This window comes from Somniosus microcephalus, chromosome 12 (assembly GCF_052327205.1).
Source record: "Somniosus microcephalus isolate GS21.2 chromosome 12, FLI_Smic_1.0, whole genome shotgun sequence".
Taxonomy (NCBI): Eukaryota; Metazoa; Chordata; class Chondrichthyes; order Squaliformes; family Somniosidae; genus Somniosus; species Somniosus microcephalus.
The window spans coordinates 19,196,437-19,216,041 of NC_140998.1; positions in this window are offsets into that span (position 1 = coordinate 19,196,437).

Below are 19,605 nucleotides of genomic sequence, written 5' to 3' on the forward strand. Positions count from 1 at the left end.
TCGGCACCATTGGGAATAATTGGCCTCAGCACCTTTGGGTTAGCAAAGTTGAAAATCAGCCAGAGCTTCCTGCTGTGGTGGAATACATTATAAACCACTCAATACCTGGACTCACACATGAAGTACCTCCAGAAGACTGCCAGCTACTGTGGGACACTGCACCTCAGCAACAATCCATAATCCCAGAAGAGAGGAGGAAAAAATTGCATGTGGGCAAGTTTTAAAAAAATCTTCCTAACCTGCTGCAGTTATGGGAACCTCTCTTTTAGGCCAAAATAGAACCTTTTATCATTTAAAAAAAAATTAAACAAATTGCAATTGATAGCCCAGTGTTAGTATTTTGAGATGAGCATTTATGGATTGGAGCACTGAAGAACAAAAAAAAAGAGGGGGAGGCAAACCTGGATTTATGCCGACTGTAAGTTGTTAGTACGCCAAGTGTCCAGCGTTTGGGTGGAAGCTGCTTTGTGCAGGAGTGAAAAGGGTGAAGATAATCCAAAGGCAAGATGTTTCATTGGAGGGGCAGGAAATTATAACTGAATTTTGCAGACGGAATTTCTGTATTAGGATCAGCTTGCTTCTTTGGCAACACTCTTAGGTTAGACCTTGACTAGTGTAACGCTTGTATCATAGAATGGTTATAGCACAGAAGGAGGCCATTCAGCCCATCGAGCCCGTGCTGGCTCTCTGCAAGAGCACTTCAGCTAGTCCCACTCCCCCACCCTTTCCCCATAGCCCTGCAAATTTTTTTCCTTCAGATACTTAACTAATTCTCTTTTGAAAGGCGCGATTGAATCTGCCTCCACCACACACTCAGGCAGTGCATTCCAGATCCTAACCACTTGTGTAAAAAAAAGTTTTCCTCATGTCGCCTTTGGTTCTTCCGCCAATCACCTTAAATCTGTGTCCTCTGGTTCTCGACCCTTCCTCAATGGGAACAGTTTCTATCTACTCTGTCTAGACCCCTCATGATTTTGAACACCTCTAACAAATCTCCTTTCAACCTTCTCTGCTCTACGGAGAACAACCCCAGCTTCTCCAGTCTATCCATGTAACTGAAGTCTCATCATAAGATACAATGAAACAAACGATGGTGTTGAACAAGTATTGGTAATATTCATAATACTACACTAATTTATAATATTTCACATTGCATGTTTACTGAAACCCAGCAGATTCTGTGGTGACATTGCTCACTGAGTTGGCGGAAGGATTTCAAGGTCTTGGAGAGGGTGCAGCGGTGATTTACTAGAATGGTACCAGGGATGAGAGACCTCGGTTATGTGGAGAGATGAGAGAAGCTGGGATTGTTCTCTTTAGAGCAGCGAAGATTAAGGGGAGATTTAATAGAGGTGTTCAAATCTTGAAGGGTTTTGATAGAGTAAATAAGGAGAAACTGTTTCCACTGGCAGGAGGGTCGGTAACCAGAGGATTTAAGGTAATTGGCAAAAGAACCAGAGGGGAGCCAAGACATTTTTATCTCAGTGAGTTATGATCTCGAAATGGTGGTGGTATCAGATTCAACTTTCAAAAGGGAATTGGATATATACTTAAAGAAAATTTTGCAGAGCTATGGGGCAAGAGCAGGGGCAAGAAAGAGTGAGACTAATTGGATAGGTCTTTCAAAGAGCCGGCACAGGCACGATGGGCCAAATGGCCTCCTTCTGTGCTGTATGATTCTATGATAATGGTGCCTTATAACAACAGGGTGTTATCAACAGCAAGTAAGTGTGAGAGACTTGCCGAAAAATGTTTAATATATTATAGATTGTTTATACCTTTTTATGATAGTTTGTATATTTGCAAGCTGTAATTATTTTAAAAAGAATTGCTTAGGACAGTTTGGGGGAAAACTGCAATGTTTGAAACAAAACCGTAATAATTTTTTTGCGTCCTGCTATTTAAGCAAAAGTTTATTTCCCCCAGGCAGCAGAAATAAAGGAAGACGTGCATTTATATAGCACTCTCCAAACGCTTCATGTAATCAATTACTTTTCAAGTGCAGTGGCGGCTGTTGAGCGAGACCGAAATGGTTGTGCTGTATTGTTTAGAGGGAGTGGTTTGCAGGCGCTCAATAGTCCTATAATCAAAACAGGAACCACAGGAAGTGCACAGCAGGTTAGTACCTGAAAGAGAAAGATAAACTAACATTCCAGGTGGTAATCCTTAACCAGAATCAAAAGGAAATGTTAATCTATCTTTTCTCTTTCAGATGTGCCTTACCTGCTTTGCTTTTTTTTTGTTTTTATTTCAGATTTCCAACATTTCTTAGTTGTCTTTTTATTATCTCTCTCAGTAGCCCTAAAGTTGGGTATTTAGTTAATCCAGCCATGATATAAATGCCCTGTATTGCACATTCCTGCATCTAGGTCAACTACAAGGATAATCTCTTTGAGGTTTGGAAAGAGGGAGTTCTTTTTAGGCTTTAGTGCCACAGTGAAAGGAAACAAGATTAAAAGGGGTCAGAAATGTGAAGAGCGGTTACATCCAACCAAGCCAGCGGTAGAATCCATTCTGAAACAAGAGCCTGTATTTCCTGCTGAATCTTTATTCCAGTTTGTCCTATGTGATAAATCCCATAGCTGTGAATGAAACGTCTTTTTTGCATAAAAGTTTTATCAGTTAAAGAAGTTGAATCCATTCAGCTAAAGGAAGGATTCCCCTGTGTCTAGCCAAAAGTCTTTCTGAAGGTATAAAAATTAATTTGCTCCTTTGCATGAGGAAATTATTCCTGATTTTGTTTTGGAAACTCATGTTTTTTCCAACATAAAATTTAAATTATACATTTTACATCAGCCCTGCAATCCTCCGAGATCTCTGCATTCCTCCAATTCTGGTCTCTTGTACATCCCCGATTTCCTTTGCTCCACCATTGGCGGCCGTGCCTTCAGCCGTCTCCCTAAACCTCTCCAGCTCTCTCTCCCCCTTTAAGTCGCTCCTTAAACTCCACTTTGTCACCTGTCCTAATATCTCCTTATGTGGCTTGGTGTCAAATTTTGTCTATTAATGCTCCTGTGAAGCACCTTGGGACGTTTTACTACGTTAAAGCTCTATATAAATGCAAGTTGTTTTAGAAGTATAATGAAATAGTGTGATTACCGTAACATTTTAAAGCAGAAAAAAATCAAAGCTAGGCTATCCAATAAAATATGCCCACTGACAGTCTTGCACTTTTCCCTGCTTAAAAGTGTTTGATACTGTAACCTTCATACATATATATATATGGTGCTTGTTTGTATTTTTTAAGTAAGTGTTTGGGGTTTCTAGCATTTTTTGGCTGCCAAATGCATTCTTCAGCCGAAACAGAGGTGTTCTTTTAGTAGATAGTGTTTAGAAAACAGTGTTTGTAAGAAGGACATGAGCAGATTGTGACGGTCCTGTTGTTTTCTAAAAGACAAAACAACCTTCAACTTCAATTTGTAGTGTATCCAGCGTATTTAAAACGTATATACTTCTGGGATTATAGTCTTTGGAAGGATACCAGCTCTTATTAAAGAACAAAGATCAATTGTTATGTCCTGGGTATATTACTTCTCAAAAGAATATTGCCTTCAGGCATCAGAAAATTTCTGATAGAAGCCAGTATTCATTCTTAGATTATCTTTCTGATAGAAGCCAGTATACAATCGTAGATAGCCAGGGTTAGTTGGTAGGTACAAAAAGCAGGAAGGAACACTCAATGGGCTAAGGGGATTAAGGGTTACGGAGAAAAGGCGGGGACGGGGTACTGAACTGGTAAGATCAGCTATGATCTCAGACGAAGATCAGCCATGATCTCATTGAATGGCGGAGCAGGCTCGAAGGGCCGAATGGCCTACTCCTGTTCCTATCTCTATGTTTCTATGGTGCAGTGGTTTGTGATTTGAAACCTGCTGGTTAGAGCTAACCATCCTTTGACTCCATCAGCCTTAGCTCATCATAGAATACTACAAGTTAATATGGAACAAGTAAAGGCCATTACAAAAGCAAAATACTGCGGATGCTGGAAATACTCAGCAGGTCAGGCAGCATCTGTGGAGAGAGAAACAGAGTTAACGTTTCAGGTTGATGCCTTACACTATCATCCCTTTTGTCTTTTAATCTCTCCTGCCTTCCATCCTATCTCGGACCTTCCCTTTTGTTCATTCCTCCCCTCTCCCTTTCCCTGCCCCTGCACTTGCATAAAATCTGTTACGTCTCTAAGTTTTTCCCAGTTCTGACGAAGGGTCATCGACCTGAAACGCTAACTCTGTTTCTCGCTCCACAGATGCTGCCTGGCCTGCTGAGTATTTCCAGCATTTTCTGCTTTTATTTAAGTAAAGGCCATTAGTGGGTGAATCTTTTCAGGTCCCGCTTGGTTTACTGTCGGGAGCATTACATGGTGAAGTGGTCCATCTTGAAAGGAGAAAAATCTGGTATTATCTGGGACTCCCAGTACCTTTCACTTATGCTCAATGCAAAACTCAGCTTTCATATCACATTTCCTATGAACTGAAACGCATACTTATGTGCTAAATATCTGGGATAGCATTACCACAGGCCAAACAATGAACCCTTCTACTGTCGGAATATTTACCTGAAATTATACAGCTTACACACTGTGTGCTTCAGAAAGACTAGCTTTTTGCTGCCACTGGGGCGCCACGTCTGCTTAGGGTTGTGCACCAGGGAAACCATGCACGTGTCATGCTTGAATACAAAGGCCTTGCAGTTCTCTTCAGTAACTTCCGATCATGAGCCAGCGATGAAAAGCCTTGGGTGAGAAATGAAACCAAGGATCCTTATGAAGGGTTTTGATAGAGTAAATAAGGAGAAACTGTTTCCACTGGCAGGGTGTTGGTAACCAGAAGACACAGATTTAAGGTAATTGCCAAAACAACCAGAGAGGAGACATTTTTAACATTGCGAGTTGTTAAGAACTGCATGAAAGGATGGTAGAAGCAGATTCAATAGTAACTTTCAATAGGAAATTGGATATATACTTGAAAAAGGCAAATTTTGCAGGCTATGAGGAGGGAGCAGGTTGGTGGGACTAATTGGATGGCTCCTGTACTATATGATTCTATGAATCCCTCATTAAGCTCCATATAGCAGAGAAGTAAAAAAGTTAAAGTACAAACTATCAGTTTAGTGTTCTCTTGTTTCTCATCTCTCTTTTATCTCTCTTCTCTCCTGATGTCTAAACCAGTACAAATAACAGTATCCTTATGAATTAATTAAGAGATTTTAAAGGTTTCGTAGTGACCTTTCAGGTGTAGGGACTATCGATCAAAGCTAGCATTGAAGACAATTATACCATGGCACCAACCGAATCAGGCTTTGTATATCCAATTAATGCCTTGACGAGACATAAACTGATTAGTCTAGAAAGTAGGAAGCTGACTTGCTGAATAAATATGAGCCCAATGCCATCTTTTTACACAATCTAAGAACATTTCCATCTAATGTACTTGGATCAAAGTCGGTCATGTTTCTTCAGTGTAATTAAACTTCTCAATGAAATCATTGGCTTTTTAAAGTTAGACTATTTCAATAGCCATTGGTCAAAGGTTACTGCAATTCTACCATAGACAACAATGCTTCAGTTGAGGTATTACTGGATGGGTGTGCAGCTAGAGTTGCTGCAATAGAAGTAACTAGAAACGGTCTTAGCTAGGGTTAAGGTACTTCAAGCTGATTATGCTGGTGGACCTGATTCCATTTTTGCCAGACTGCTTAAAGAAATAGAGTCATAACTGACTCATATATTCAATAGCTTATTGAGATTTGCCTCGGTCCATTGGAGAGAGGTTCATGTGGCCATTATTTAAGAAGGGGAAGAAATCAGAGCCTGGGAATTATAGGCCCATCAGTTTGATAGTGGTTATAGGGAAGTTGCGAGAGGACATTATACAGGATGTGATTTATGATCACTTAGAGAATTTGGTGATTATTAGAAACTTCCAGCATGGCTTCCGAAAACCGAGGTCATGCTTCACTAACCTGATTGAGTTCTTTGAGGAAATGTTAGCTTACTTTAGGTGTCAGTCTTGGCTCAGTGGGAAGCACACTCTTGCTTCTGAGTCAGTAGGTTGTGGGGTCAAGTCCCACTTCAGAGACTTGAGCACATAGTTTAGACTGACACTCCAGTGCAGTGCTGAGGGAATGCTGCATTGTCGGAGGTGCCGTCTTTCAGATAAGATGTTAAACTCAGGTGGACGTAAAAGATCCCATGGCACTATTCAAAGAAGAACAGGGAAGTTCTCCCCAGTGTACTGATTAATATTTATCCCTCAACCAACATCACTAAAACACGTTATCTGGTCACCAATATCAGCAAGGCAATGAAAGTGATCTCGGTCCTTTTCCCACCTGACATCCACTCATGTTTCCACAAGGAAAGGGCTCTGTCGCTGGATAGTGATCACAGGAGTGACACTGAGATCAGTTTACCATGCCTTGGATAAGATTAACTAACTCAGCCTAGAACTGGGATTAAACCTGGACTGTACAGCTCAGAGCCACACTTGACTGCTAAGATTTGACTGGGCAGGCATATCTATTTTTATCCAAATTCCTTGATCCTAGTTTGACATTGATTTACATACTGCTTGGATGATTGTACAACGTGTGCACATGTTTTATGTGGAATCATTCATTAATACTTGAGTCTGTTATCTTGTAAATACAATGGGTGGCGTTACACATTTGGAGGATCAGAATGTATTGTTTTACAAAAGAAAATCATTGCTAATGTTTTCACAACACTTTTATAAACAGAAAGATCCAGTTTGTTGTGATTTCTTTTGGAGGTATGGTAGACATGCGTTTTAAACGAAAGGTAACTACTATTTTGCACTTAATTAGTTTCAATCACTGGTTGAGAACTAGTAAAAAAAAACATGTTTGGCTTTGTCTCCTGAAGCCTGGGTGAGAGCTAAACCTGTAGCTTGTTCTTAATGTGTGGTATTGGTCTAAGGACTTCTGTTAACCCTATCACTTTGTTTTTGAAGAAACTCCAGACAGAACAACTTAACACTTCTGATTTTAATTTTAAACAATGAAATTTCGCACCAGCGTGACATTTTCTGAATAAAAAGGAACTGGTCAAAAAAAAATGTTTAGTAAAATAATTGGGGGGGCAGTGGAAGGCATTCCACTGTCCTGCCGAAACCTTCTTGATGGTGTCAGCTGCGGTTCAGTGGGTAGCACCCTCGCCTCTGAGTCAGAAGATTGCGGGTCAAGTCCCACTCCAGAGACTTGAGCACAAAAATCTAGGCTGACACTCCAGTGCAGTACTGAGGGAGTGCTACACTGTTGAAGGTGCCGTCTTTCGGATGAATGTCTGCTCTCTCAGGTGTGCGTACAAGATGCTATGGCACTATTTCAAAGAAGAACAGGAGAGTTATGCCCGGTGTCTTAGCCAATATTTATCCTTAAATTAACATCACTAAAACAGATTCTCTGGTCATTATCACTGTTTGTGGTAGCTTGTTGTGCGCAAATTGGCTGCCTCGGTTTTCTCAATACAACACTTCAAAAAGTACTTCATTGGCTGTAAAGCACTTTGGGGCGTCCGATGGTTGTGAAAGTTGAAATGCTAGTCTGTCTTTGATTCAAGATGTGCCCTGGTCTGTCGGTTAACAGCCCATGGTGTGAGATGCTGATTATTAGCACACTGGTGTCTGGTGCTACAGGTTCAAGTCCTCTTTCTCTCCCCCCCCCCCCCCCCAACCCAACCATTCAGATTCAGATCTGAGACGCATCAAGCTGGGTGGTGCGGTTGAATGGAGGTTACAGTAACCTCTGGGGGGGGGGGGGGTGGAATCAGAGGGATGAGTCACACCTTGGCAGTCCCAAGCACTTCTTGGCAACCAGTTACAGGGAATATTGATGGCAGCCTAGACATGTGCTTAAGTACCTAGCCTCTTTGGCTGCCTGCTTCAGGTGAGGCAGACAAAGAAAAGGTGACCAAAATATAGCCCTCCTGCCCACACCCAAACAAATGCTTGTTTACCTGGGCTCTGTAACAGTTCAGCAGGTTCATCATTTGAAAATGTTGAGTATTTGAAACTATGACATAATTTCTGTGATGGTTCTATTTAGTTACATGTAACCTAAACTGCAGTTGCTGGCATTTCATTCACTGGTGTCTGTCCCAGCTGGTTTCTTTCTAATACTGGAAAACAGATGGTGGTTTTGTCAATATTGAATAAATATGTGATCAAGTCTGTTCACTGATATCTGCCAAAATCACTATTGCTGACCCAAGGATACTGTTTATTCATGACCCAGGGATAGATAGTGTTGTAAGTTACTTGTATACCATGAGGTGGTGAAGTACGCGGCATGAAATACTGATGCTAAAAGCCTTATCCATTCCTCGTCACCTCCAGGCTTTTCCAGTGTTCATGCACCGATGTCCCAAGCTCCATCCTACATACACTTCACTCATCCGGGAATCTGTCGCTCGCATCCTATCCCATACAAAATCCCACTCCCCTGTCTTTCGTGGCTCAGTGGGACGCACTCTCGCCTCTGAGTCAGAAGGTTGTGAGTTCAAGTTCCACTCCAGAGACTTGAGCACAGAAATCTAGGCTGACGCTCCTGTGCAGTACTGAGGGAGTGCTGCACTGTCGGAGGTGCCGTCTTTCAGATGAGATGTTAAACCGAGGCCCCGTCTGTGCTCTCTCAGGTGGACGTAAAAGATCCCATGGCACTATTTCGAAGAGGAGCAGGGGCGTTATCCCCGGTGTCCTGGCCAATCCCTCAATCAACATCACTAAAACATTATCTGGTCAGTATCACATTGCTGTTTGTGGGAGCTTGCTGTGCACAAATTGGCTGCCGCGTTTCCTACATTACAACAGTGACTGCACTCCAAAAGTACTTTATTGGCTGTAAAGTGCTTTGGGACGTCCTGAGGCCGTGAAAGGTGCTGTATAAATGCAAGTCTTTCTTTTATCTTGCTGATCTCCAGCAGATCGACTTCAAAGTCTTTGTCTTCAAATTCCTCCACACCCTTACTCCCTCCTTTGACCCTGTAGGCACCTTGCTTCCTCCAGCTCTGCGTCTCTTGTGAAACTGTACCTTGGCAAGGAAGCCTTCAGAAGAGGAGGGAGGGAAATTGACAATGATTTGATGATATTTACGTTAGTTTGCAGTTTCAAATGTAGGTTTAACAGGACAGTAACTCTAGGCAGGAAAATCTTAAATTAACAATTATTGCAGGATAGATAGATGGTAGGATATGCTGACAGGGTTAGATGAAGTAGGGTGGGAGGAGGTTCATGTGGAGCATAGACCAGTTGGGCTGAATGGCCTGTTTCTGTGCTGTAAATTCTATGATTCTATTTAAAATACATCATAGAATGGTTACAGCACAGAAGGAGGCCATTTGGCCTGTCGAGCCAGTGCCGGCTCTCTGCAAGAGCACTTCAGCTAGTCCCACTCCCCACCCTTTCCCCATAGCCCTGTATATTTTTTTCCTTCAGTTACTCATCCAATTCCCTTTTGAAAGCCATGGTTGAATCTGCCTCCACCAGCCTTTCAGGCAGCGCATTCCAGATCCTAACCACTCGCTGCACAAAAAAGATTTTCCTCATGTTTGCCTTTGGTTCTTTTGCCAATCACCTTAAATCTGCGACCTCTGGTTCTCGACCGTTCCGCCAATGGGAACAGTTTCTCTCTATTTACACTGTCTAGATGCCTCAGGATTTTGAACACCTCCATCAAATCTCCTCTCAACCTCCTCTGCTCGATGGAGAACAACTCCGGCTTCTCCAGTCTATCCACGTAACTGAAGACCCTCATCCCTGGAATCATTCTCATGAATCTTTTCTGCAATGCCATTGAACTTTGAGCCTGTTGTCTTACTAATACCATTGTTAGAACTGGATAGTGTTGTTACACTAAAACTTTGTACAGTTAAATCTTTGAACGTATAATACTTCACCAGGAGTGTTTCATGCTAAGTTAGGATTACAATTGAAGGTAAAAAGTATAATGCTGAGAAGGCGGCCGTTCAGCCTTTTCAGCTGGCTTTGAAATCAATTTCCTGGATCTGTTCCAGATAGAATATTGCGTGCACATTCAACGGCAACACCCAGCATAAGTCCTTCTAATTGCTCTCCAATCAAAACATGTCCATTGCAGCCATTCACTGTACAGTCTTGACATTTTATCTCAAGTGGGATGTGATTCAGCCTTGCCTCTAGGGTTTCCAACTCTGTTGGACGTATGCCTGGAGGTGTCATCACCTGACCTCCTGCCTCCAACATGCCCATATATGGTGCCCCGCCTTCCCACAGCCAATTGGAAAGCAAATGGACTCTTCAATATCCAATTGGATGATTCTTGACTGTCAGTCAGACAGCATTTTAAACAAAAGTGTTCAAAGAGAATATTTTACAAGCCACAATTTTTTTTTTAAACTCTATGGCCTAGAAATTCACTTGGGCGCGGGCAGCTCGCTCGCGCCCAAAAGTTAGCGCTGGGCGGGGAGGCATTAGCGCACGCCGTATATTCGTCTTCTGCGCCCCAATTCGGAAGCGGGCGCTATACCAGGGTGTGCCCGCCTCCGTTTGGGGCGCTGCAACTGAATATCGGCGCGCTAGTTGCCGCAGCGCCACCCGATGCGGTGCGGCAGGCTGCGGTACTGCAGGCCTCCCCCTTCTCTTAAGGGGGAGGTGTCTGCAACGGCCGGAGCCCGATCGCGAGTGCCGGCAAAAGAGCCCGGCACAACGGAGAAGTGCCGGGCTCCACGGAAACCAGCCGGCAATGCCGCCGGGGGGGGGGTGCGGGCAGGCGGCCGCCGAAAAAGCGGCCGGCCGCACCTTCCGCTTTAAAGCGCCCCACTATGGCAGCAGGACGGCCCCGTTTTCTGGTCGCTGTTTGCGCCCGCTTCGGAGGAGGCGGCCGCAAATAAATATGGGGATCGGTGCGGTTTCGGGGCGTTACGGGCCACCGCGCACATCGATGACGTCATCGGTCCCGGCACAGCGCTAACGGCTACCGCCGCCAATACCGCTGCACTCAATTTCCGCGCTACCACCCCGCCGGCGCAAAAGACCTCTTTAGGCGCTAAGTGGGCGCAAGGCCCACTGAATTTCTAGGCCTATGACTTCTCCTGGGTTTCTTCCAGCAGTGTCCTGGAGATTCGCCTTTAATTCCTGGAGACTCCAGGGCAATCTTGGACGGTTGGCCACCCTACTTGGGTCATGTCTCAGTTGTGCTTAGCTAGACTTCTGAGGGGATTTCCAAATTTGGCACAAAGAATCAGGATTTAAAATTATTTTTTTTTTAAACGCAATTAAAAACAGATAATGGTTAAATATTTCTATCACCGTTACCTTTAATCATCTATTCAGTAGCTGAAACAAAACACATGGAAAATAGATAACAAAATGGAGACTTTACACAGAAGTAATTTTAATTCTAAAGTGGCTCGCTGTCTCTGGATGATTTTTGTCAACATTTTGATTGTCTTCTCCATTGAGCATTGAAAAACAATTCAAGCTTCTCCCATGTTTCCTTAATAAACATACTAGCTATTGTGTTACTAGGCTGTATGAGTTAGGCAACAAGTGACACAAGGAGCATATGTGGAGATGTAGAGATCAGGATTGGGCTTGGCTGTGGTGCTCGCTCCCATTTCCCCCCGCCCCCCCCCCGCCGGCCCCACAGATACTCCGGGCTCAATTTTCAGTGTGCCGTGGAGTCGGGATTGGAGGCGTGCGGGGGGTTAAAATCCCAAATTCGGGAATCCCGCCCCAACCCGCCTCCATACCAGTTTCAAAGGAGGCGGGTACCCGCACGGGGACCCGCCTACCCGAGGCGGGAAGGGATTAGTGCCAATTAACTGCCTATTTTTAAGCTTGAACTGTGGGATTCCCGACGGCTCCAAACCACACCAAGTTGGAGGAGTCGGGCCGTCGGGTTGGAGGGGTCGAGATGTCGGTGTTCAGGTGAGTGATGTGTGCATGAATGCAAAGGTAAGTGTGTTTGGTGTGTCTAAAGTGATTAAAGACGTGTAAATGACCTTTTCTTACCTTTTCAGCCTTCCTTTAGGTTCGGGGAGTTCCTCATCTCACCGGCACATAAAGTAGAATGGCTGTGAACTGTCAAAAGTGACAGCCTTCAGCTTTCTATGCAGGAGAGATTTCTAACTGAGTCTGTGGAGAAGGACTCATGTTAGAAGTAAGACTGTCAGTGTTTGACAGCTTCAAACAACTGTGAAACGCTGATATTTTATCTGTCAAAACGTCTTGACATGAAATTTCAGTCTGATGTCACCTGTTGCCGGGTGGCCCTTAATTGGCCTGCTGAGCCCGCTGGGCGGGCTCAACAAGGTCAATCAAGTTAAAATCACGTGGATTGGCCGCATCTCGATGGAGGCGGAACTACAACCCTAAAAGTTGTAGTCCCGCCTCCAACCCAACTCCTGAATGAAAATCCAGCCCTCCATGTTTTAGCTCATATGTGAAGGACGGCACTTGAGTGAGGTACAGGCCATCTACCGGCATGTGTGGAGCCATACCCCAACACCTGCAGGAGAAAAGGGTACCACATAATCACAACTGGAGAACCATGCTAGCATGTTTCCCCGAAATAAATCACACCGTTATGTTTAGAAACGAAAGAGGAAGAACCGCAAATGCTGGAGATCTGAAATAAAAATAAAAGTCCTGGAATTGCACAGGTCTATCAGCATCTGAAAAGATGGGTCAAGGTTTTGGTGTCGACCAAAACTGGAGCAACCAACAAGCTCCTTGATAGGGCACAATCAATCTCATCGGGCAGATATGTTTAGCCAAAATTTGAATGATATATTTACAGTGTATGCCAACCTCCAGGAGTGAAAAAATCCATTAATTATTGTAATTGCAAAGTGTCAGCCGTGGCTCAGTGGGCCGCTCTCTCGTCTCTGAGTCACAAAAGTTGTGGGTTCAAGTCCCACTCCAGAGACTTGAGCACAATAATCTACGCTGACCTTCCCGTGCAGTGCTGAGGGAGTGCTGCACTGTCGGAGGTGCCACCTTTCGGATGAGATATTAAACCGAGGCCCCGTCTGCTCTCAGGTGGACGTAAAAGATCCCATGGCATTATTTTGAAGAAGAGCAGGGGAGTTATCCCCAGTGTCCTGGCCAATATTTATCCCTCAACCAGTACCACTAAATAAACAGATTATCTGGTCATTATAACATTGCTGTTTGTGGGACCTTGCTGTGTGCAAACTGGCTGCCGTGTTTCCTACATTACAACAGTGACTACACTTCAAAAAGTACTTAATTGGCTGTAAAGCGCTTTGGGACGTCCGATGGTCGTGAAAGGCTCTATATGAATGCAAGTCACTTCTTTCTTTCAAAGATAAAACACAGCCAATTAGTGTGTTTTACTAAACATGGCAACAGTTATGAATTGGCCAAAGTGTACTGGGGCACGATAAATGGTTCCATCTTTCTATCCATCCTTTGAAAGCCCTTTTTTGTGATCGATTCTCTTTTTTTTTTGATGAGCAGCATCATTTGTGTCTCGAGCTTTTGCATCCTGTGATGAATAGCAGCAATGCATAGTCTGTCAACAATGGTTAGAATCCCTATCGGGGCCTCATTCGGCGCGCAACTCAGCAGCCCTTTGTTCCTAGAAAGACACGTTGTCATTCAGTGACTTGGTGTCATTGCAGTACCAGTACAAAGTGGAAGTGTCTCTTTCAATAGTTTGTTTCCCTTTAGATTTAGAAGGCAGTCTGTCTTTCAGTGTCACTGATGGCTGAGAATATCAGCAGTACTTATCCACAAGACTAACTTTTTTGCATCATAAATAAATCCTTTCATGATTCTGCTTTATCTTTACTAATTTAGTATGACAGATGGAAAATAAAGCAATTTTTCAAAACATTTACATTTTTTAATTTATTTGCGGGATGTGGGCATCGCTGGCAAGCCCAGCATTTATTGCCCATCCCTAGTTGCTCTCGAGAAGGTGGTGGTGAGCTGCCTTCTTGAACCGCTGCAGTCCGTGTGGTGAGGGTACTCCCACAGTGCTGTTAGGGAGGGAGTTCCAGGATTTTGACCAGCGACGCTGAAGGAACAGTGATATGCTTCTATGTCAAGATGGTGGATGACTTGGAGGGGAACTTGGAGGTGGTGGTGTTCCCATGTGCCTGCTGCCCTTGTCCTTCTAGGTGGTAGAGGTCGTGGGTTTGGGAGGTGCTGCCGAAGAAGCCTGGGCGAGTTGCTGCAGTGCATCTTGTAGATGGTACACACTGCAGCCACGGTACGCCGGTGGTGGAGGGAGTGAATGTTTAAGGTGGTGCCAATCAAGTGGGCTGCTTTGTCTTGGATGGTGTCATGCTTCGTGAGTGTTGTTGGAGCTGCACTCATCCAGGCAAGTGGAGAGTATTACATCACACTCCTGACTTGTGCCTTGTAGATGGTGGAAAGGCTAGTTCTTATGGGGAGTCGAGAGGTGAGACACTCGCCGCAGAATACCCAGCCTCTGACCTAGTCTTGTTGCCACAGTGTTTATGTGGCTGGTCCAGTTAAGTTTCTGGTCAATGGTGACCCCCCAGGATACTGATGGTGGGGGATTCGGCGATGGTAATGCCGTTGAGGATCAAGGGGCGGTGGTTAGACGCTCGTTTGTTGGAGATAGTCATTGCCTGGCACTTGTGTGACGCAAATGTTACCTGCCACTTATCAACCCCAGCCTGAATGTCGTCCAGGTCTTGTTGCATGCGGGCATGGACTGCTTCATTAGCTGAGGAGTTGCGAATGGCACTTAGCACTGTGCAGTCATCAGCAAACATCCCCACTTCTGACCTTATGGTGGCGGAAAGGGCATCGATGAAGCAGCTGAAGATGGTCGGGAGATTTATTTTGGATGCATTCTTGGGATGTGAGCGCTGCTGGCAAGGCCAACATTTATTGCCCATCCCCAGTTGCCCTGGGAGCAGTTTGATGCACCCGAGTGGCTTGCGAGGCCACTTCAGAGAGAAGTTTAGTCTCGATCACATTGGTCTGGGACTGGAGTCACATATAGGCCAGACCGGGTAAGGACGGCAGGTTTCCTCCCCTGAAGGACATTAGTGAACCAGTTGGCTTTATGTGACAATCTGACGGCTTCATGGTTACTTTTACAGAGACCAGCTTTCAATTTCTTGATATTCTAAACTGAATTCAAATTCTCAAACTTCAAGGCCTCCTCCAGGTGGGAAATGAGAAGGGCAACGAGCTTGAGGTTGCTCCTCCTTTTTGTCACCGTTTGACACCAGAAGTGCAGTCATCAGCCTTTCATCCACGCCTTTGTTACCTCTAGACTTGACTATTCCAACGCACTCCTGGCTGGCCTCCCACATTCCACCCTCCGCAAAATTGAGTTCATCCAAAACTCGGCTGCCCATGTCCTAACTCGCACCAAGTCCCGTTCACCCATCACCCCTGTGCTCGCTGACCTACATTGGCTCCCAGTTAAGCAGCACCTCGATTTCAAAATTCTCATCCTTGTTTTCAAATCCCTCCATGGCCTCGCCCCTTCCTATCTCTGTAATCTCCTCCAGCCCCACAGCCCCCCCAAGATATCTGCGCTCCTCTAATTCTGCCCTCCTGAGCATCCCTGATTATAATCGCTCAACCTTTGGTGGCCGTGCCTTCTGTTGCCGAGGCCCTAAGCTCTGGAATTCCCTGTCTAAACCTCTCCTCCTTGCTACCTCTCTTTCCTCCTTTAAGACGCTCCTTAAAACCTACGTCTTTGACCAAGCTTTTGGTCACCTGCCCTAATTTATCCTTATGTGGATCGGTGTCAATTTTTTTGTCTTAAAATACTCCTGTGCAGCACCTTGGGACGTTTTACTACGTTAAAGGTGCTATATAAATACAAGTTGTTGTTGTGTTGCCAGGAGGGGACCCTTTTCCCTGGAATGTTTATGAAATATTACGCTTTGTAGTTGTTTCAAATTATTAGTGAAATTGAACCATTTTTTCCCCCCCATGTGTGAAAGAAAAATAAATTGGACTCCAGTGACCTCCTGACCCGCAAGGAAGGCGCAGTGAGATTAATCAATACTTTAATGCAGGTTTTGTGGGCGTCAGGTGCAATATTACAGTCAGAATCAGAGTGCCCAGTTCGGTGACTTGAGATATATATGTAAATTAATGGGAACAGGGATTTAAACTTTGTATGTTGCCCACAATCTCTATGGTGGCCCAAAAAGACAAAAAAAGCTTGGGACACCCCAATCTACAGAATAAGCCCTGGAAAAACAGACTATCTGGTCATTATCTCATTGCTGTTTGTGGGAGCTTGCTGTGTGCAAATTGGCTGCCGCGTTTCCTACATTACAGCAATGACTACACATCAAAAGTGCTTCATTGGCTGTAAAGCACATTGTAATGTCCTGAGGTCATGAAAGGCGCTATAGAAATGCAAGTTTGTTCTTTCTTTGTATTTCAAGAGAGTTTGGAAATTAAGGGACACTCTGCAATTGTTGACCCACTTACTTTTTTAAAATTCGTTTATGGGATGTGGGCGTCGCTGGCAAGGCCAGCATTTATTGCCCATCCTAATTGCCCTCAAGAAGGCGGTGGTGAGCCGCCTTTTTGAACCGCTGCAGTCCGTGTGGTGAAGGTACTCCCACAGTGCTGTTAGGGAGGGAGTTCCAGGATTTTGACCCAGCGACGATGAAGGATTGGTGATATATTTCCAAGTCAGGATGGTGTGTGACTTGGAGGTGAACTTGGAGGTGGTGGTGTTCCCATGTGCCTGCTGCCCTTGTCTTTCTAGGTGGAAGAGGTCGCGAGTTTGGGAGGTGCTGCCCAGGAAGCTTTGGCGAGTTGCTGCTGTTTTGATTGCAATCAGGTAACTCAGGGATTAAACCTGGGACTTTCTTGGTATGTATGTTACTCGATTCCACACTGGGCATTGTAGTTACACGATGAGCCATCTAGCTAACTAGAACATGGCGCCTTGGCATTGTACTACAGATATTTTTAGTAAGTCACCAGCTTCACACATGGGTCTTTCACTGTAAAAAACCAACACCACTTTAATATCAGGAAAGATTGAATGGGCTGGGGCTCTATTCTCTAGAAATTAGAAGGCTGAGGGGGTGACCTGATAGAGGTCTTTAAAATTAAGAAGGGGTTCAATAGGGTAGACGTAGAGAATGTGTTTCCAATTGTGGGAAGAGACCACAACTAGGGCTAATAAATATAAGACAGTCACTAATAAATCCAATAAGGAATTCAGGAGAAACTTATTTACTCATGGAGTGGTGAGAATGTGGAACTCACTGCCACAGGGAGTGGTTGAGGTGAATAGCAGAGATGCAGTTAAGGGGAAGCTAGAAAGGAATAGAAGGATATGTTGGTGGGGTGAGATGAAGTAGGGTAGGAGGAGGCTCGTGTGGAGCATCAACACCGGCACGGAGCAGTTGGGCCCAATGGCCTGTTTCTGTGCTGTACATTCAATGTAATATCCTCTGGGAGAATAAGGTAAGAGCCACGTGATATCCTTTCAATAGAGCGCCTACACTGCCCCCTTCTGCCAGAAAGTGCTACTGCAAGTCCTTGGTGATTTAAAGCGGACAAACTGTCGAGCAGCTGATGCCCAGAATAGAGGCCCCGAAAATCGGCAGGGCATCGAATCTCAGCCTGAGTGCGGAGACGTGCCGGCCCTGGGTCACCGACTCTGCCGAAGTTTGTCGAGTTCAGGGGAGATCCCACGATTTGGATGGCAATGGCAGGCTGTTGGGGATGGGGGTGGGGGGGAGGGTGCATCATAGGTACATTGTAGGTGGCCCCTACCAAAAAGGCCAAATAGTCTGGCTGGAACACCTTGGCCAGGGTGGGGGCATCAGGCCTCCACAAAGTCCTCCCTGCATTGCCCATTTGTAAGGGGACAAAAGTTTAAAGACAAATCATTCTTAAAAATTTCCAGAATTTTTATCGGAGGGTCCAGGGCATCATCCTGGTTTGGAAACCCCAGTAGGGTCGCCAATTCTAGTTGGACATTTTCCTGGAGGTTCCATCACTTGACTTCCCACCTCCCACTGCCTCACCTGGTCAAACAGCCTTGCCACCACCACCATCTCCAATAATTATTTATAACTAATAGACAGAGGTATTCAAGGAAAATGAAACAATCACAATTTTTTTTAATACCCGTGACTTTTTTTCTCCCGGTGTTGCTCGCAGCCACTTCATTCCTCGAGACTCCAGGCCAATCCTCGAGGGTTGGCAACCGTAATCCCCCCAGGTGCTGCCAAGAATGGGCTGGGGTCCCTTTGAGGGGGCCAAGGCTCTCCTCCTTGCCCTGCCCTCTGTCCTTACACCAACGGCCTTGTTTTGGGGCGGGCGAGGCAGGGACCGACCCTTCCTGTGGGTCTGGAACAACTCTAGAGGTGGCAGTGCCTGCTCACTTAATGCTGCGTGGCGTTTGTGGCCACGCTTGGGTGGTGAAGGCCGCTGTCAACGGCAGCGCTCGCAAAGGTAAACGGGACATCAACCGTACCTCCGCTTTCCTCGTATACCGTACCGAAAATCGGGCGGGTTCTATAAAGGGCCACATAGGAACACAGGTGGCAGGCCGTTCAGCCTGTTCCACCATTCAATGAGATCATGGCTGATCTGTATCTTAACCCTATCCACCCACCTTGGTTACAGATCCCTTAATACCCTTATCTAGCAAAAAAAAATCTATCAATCTCAGTTTTGAAATTTTCAATTGACCCCCTCAGCCTCAACAGCTTTTTGGGGGAGAGAGTTCCAGATTTCCACTACCCAATTGGTGTGAAGAAGTGCTTCCTGACATCACCCTTGTATGGCCTGGCTCTAATTTTAAGGTTACGCCCTCAGTACTACCTGACATCATTTTGTACATACCGGGATGAGAACATGTCCATCTCACAAAGATTATCTGCAGTCATGTTTGTTTCCTCAAATGTATGTGTATTTTACCCATCCCCATAATGACAGACACGCCCCCTCCCAGCAAGCAAGCATAGAAAACCACTTTAAATTTAAGAACATAAGAAATAGGAGCAGGAGCAGGCCATTCGGCCCCTCGAGCCTGCTCCGCCATTCAATAAGATCATGGCTGATCTGATCTTGGCCTCAACTCCACTTCCCCGCCCGCTCCCCATGACCATAGATTCCCCTGTAGTTCAAAAATCTGTCTGTCTCCGCCTTGAATATATTCAATGACCCAGCCTCCACAGCTCTCTGGGGTAGAGAATTCCACAGATTTACGACCCAATTTATATTGCATTTTAATAACTCTTTTAACGTAGTAAAACGTCCCAAGGTGCTTCACAGGAGCGTTATCAGACAGAATTTGACACCGAGCCACAAAAGGAGATATTACGACAGGGTGACCCAAAGGCTTGGTCAAAGAGGTAGGTTTTAAGGAGCTTCTTAAAAGAGGAAAGAGAGGCGGAGAGGTTTAGGGTGGGAATTCCAGAGCTTAGGGCCCAGGCAGCTGAAGGCACGGCCGCCAACGGTAGGGTGATGGAAATCGAGGATGCTCAAGAGGCCAGAATTGGAGGAGCGCAGAGATCTCGGAGTGTTGTGGGGCTGGAGGAGGTTACAGAGACAGGGAGGGGGGCGAGACCATGGAGGCATTTGAAAACGAGGATGAGAATTTTAAAAT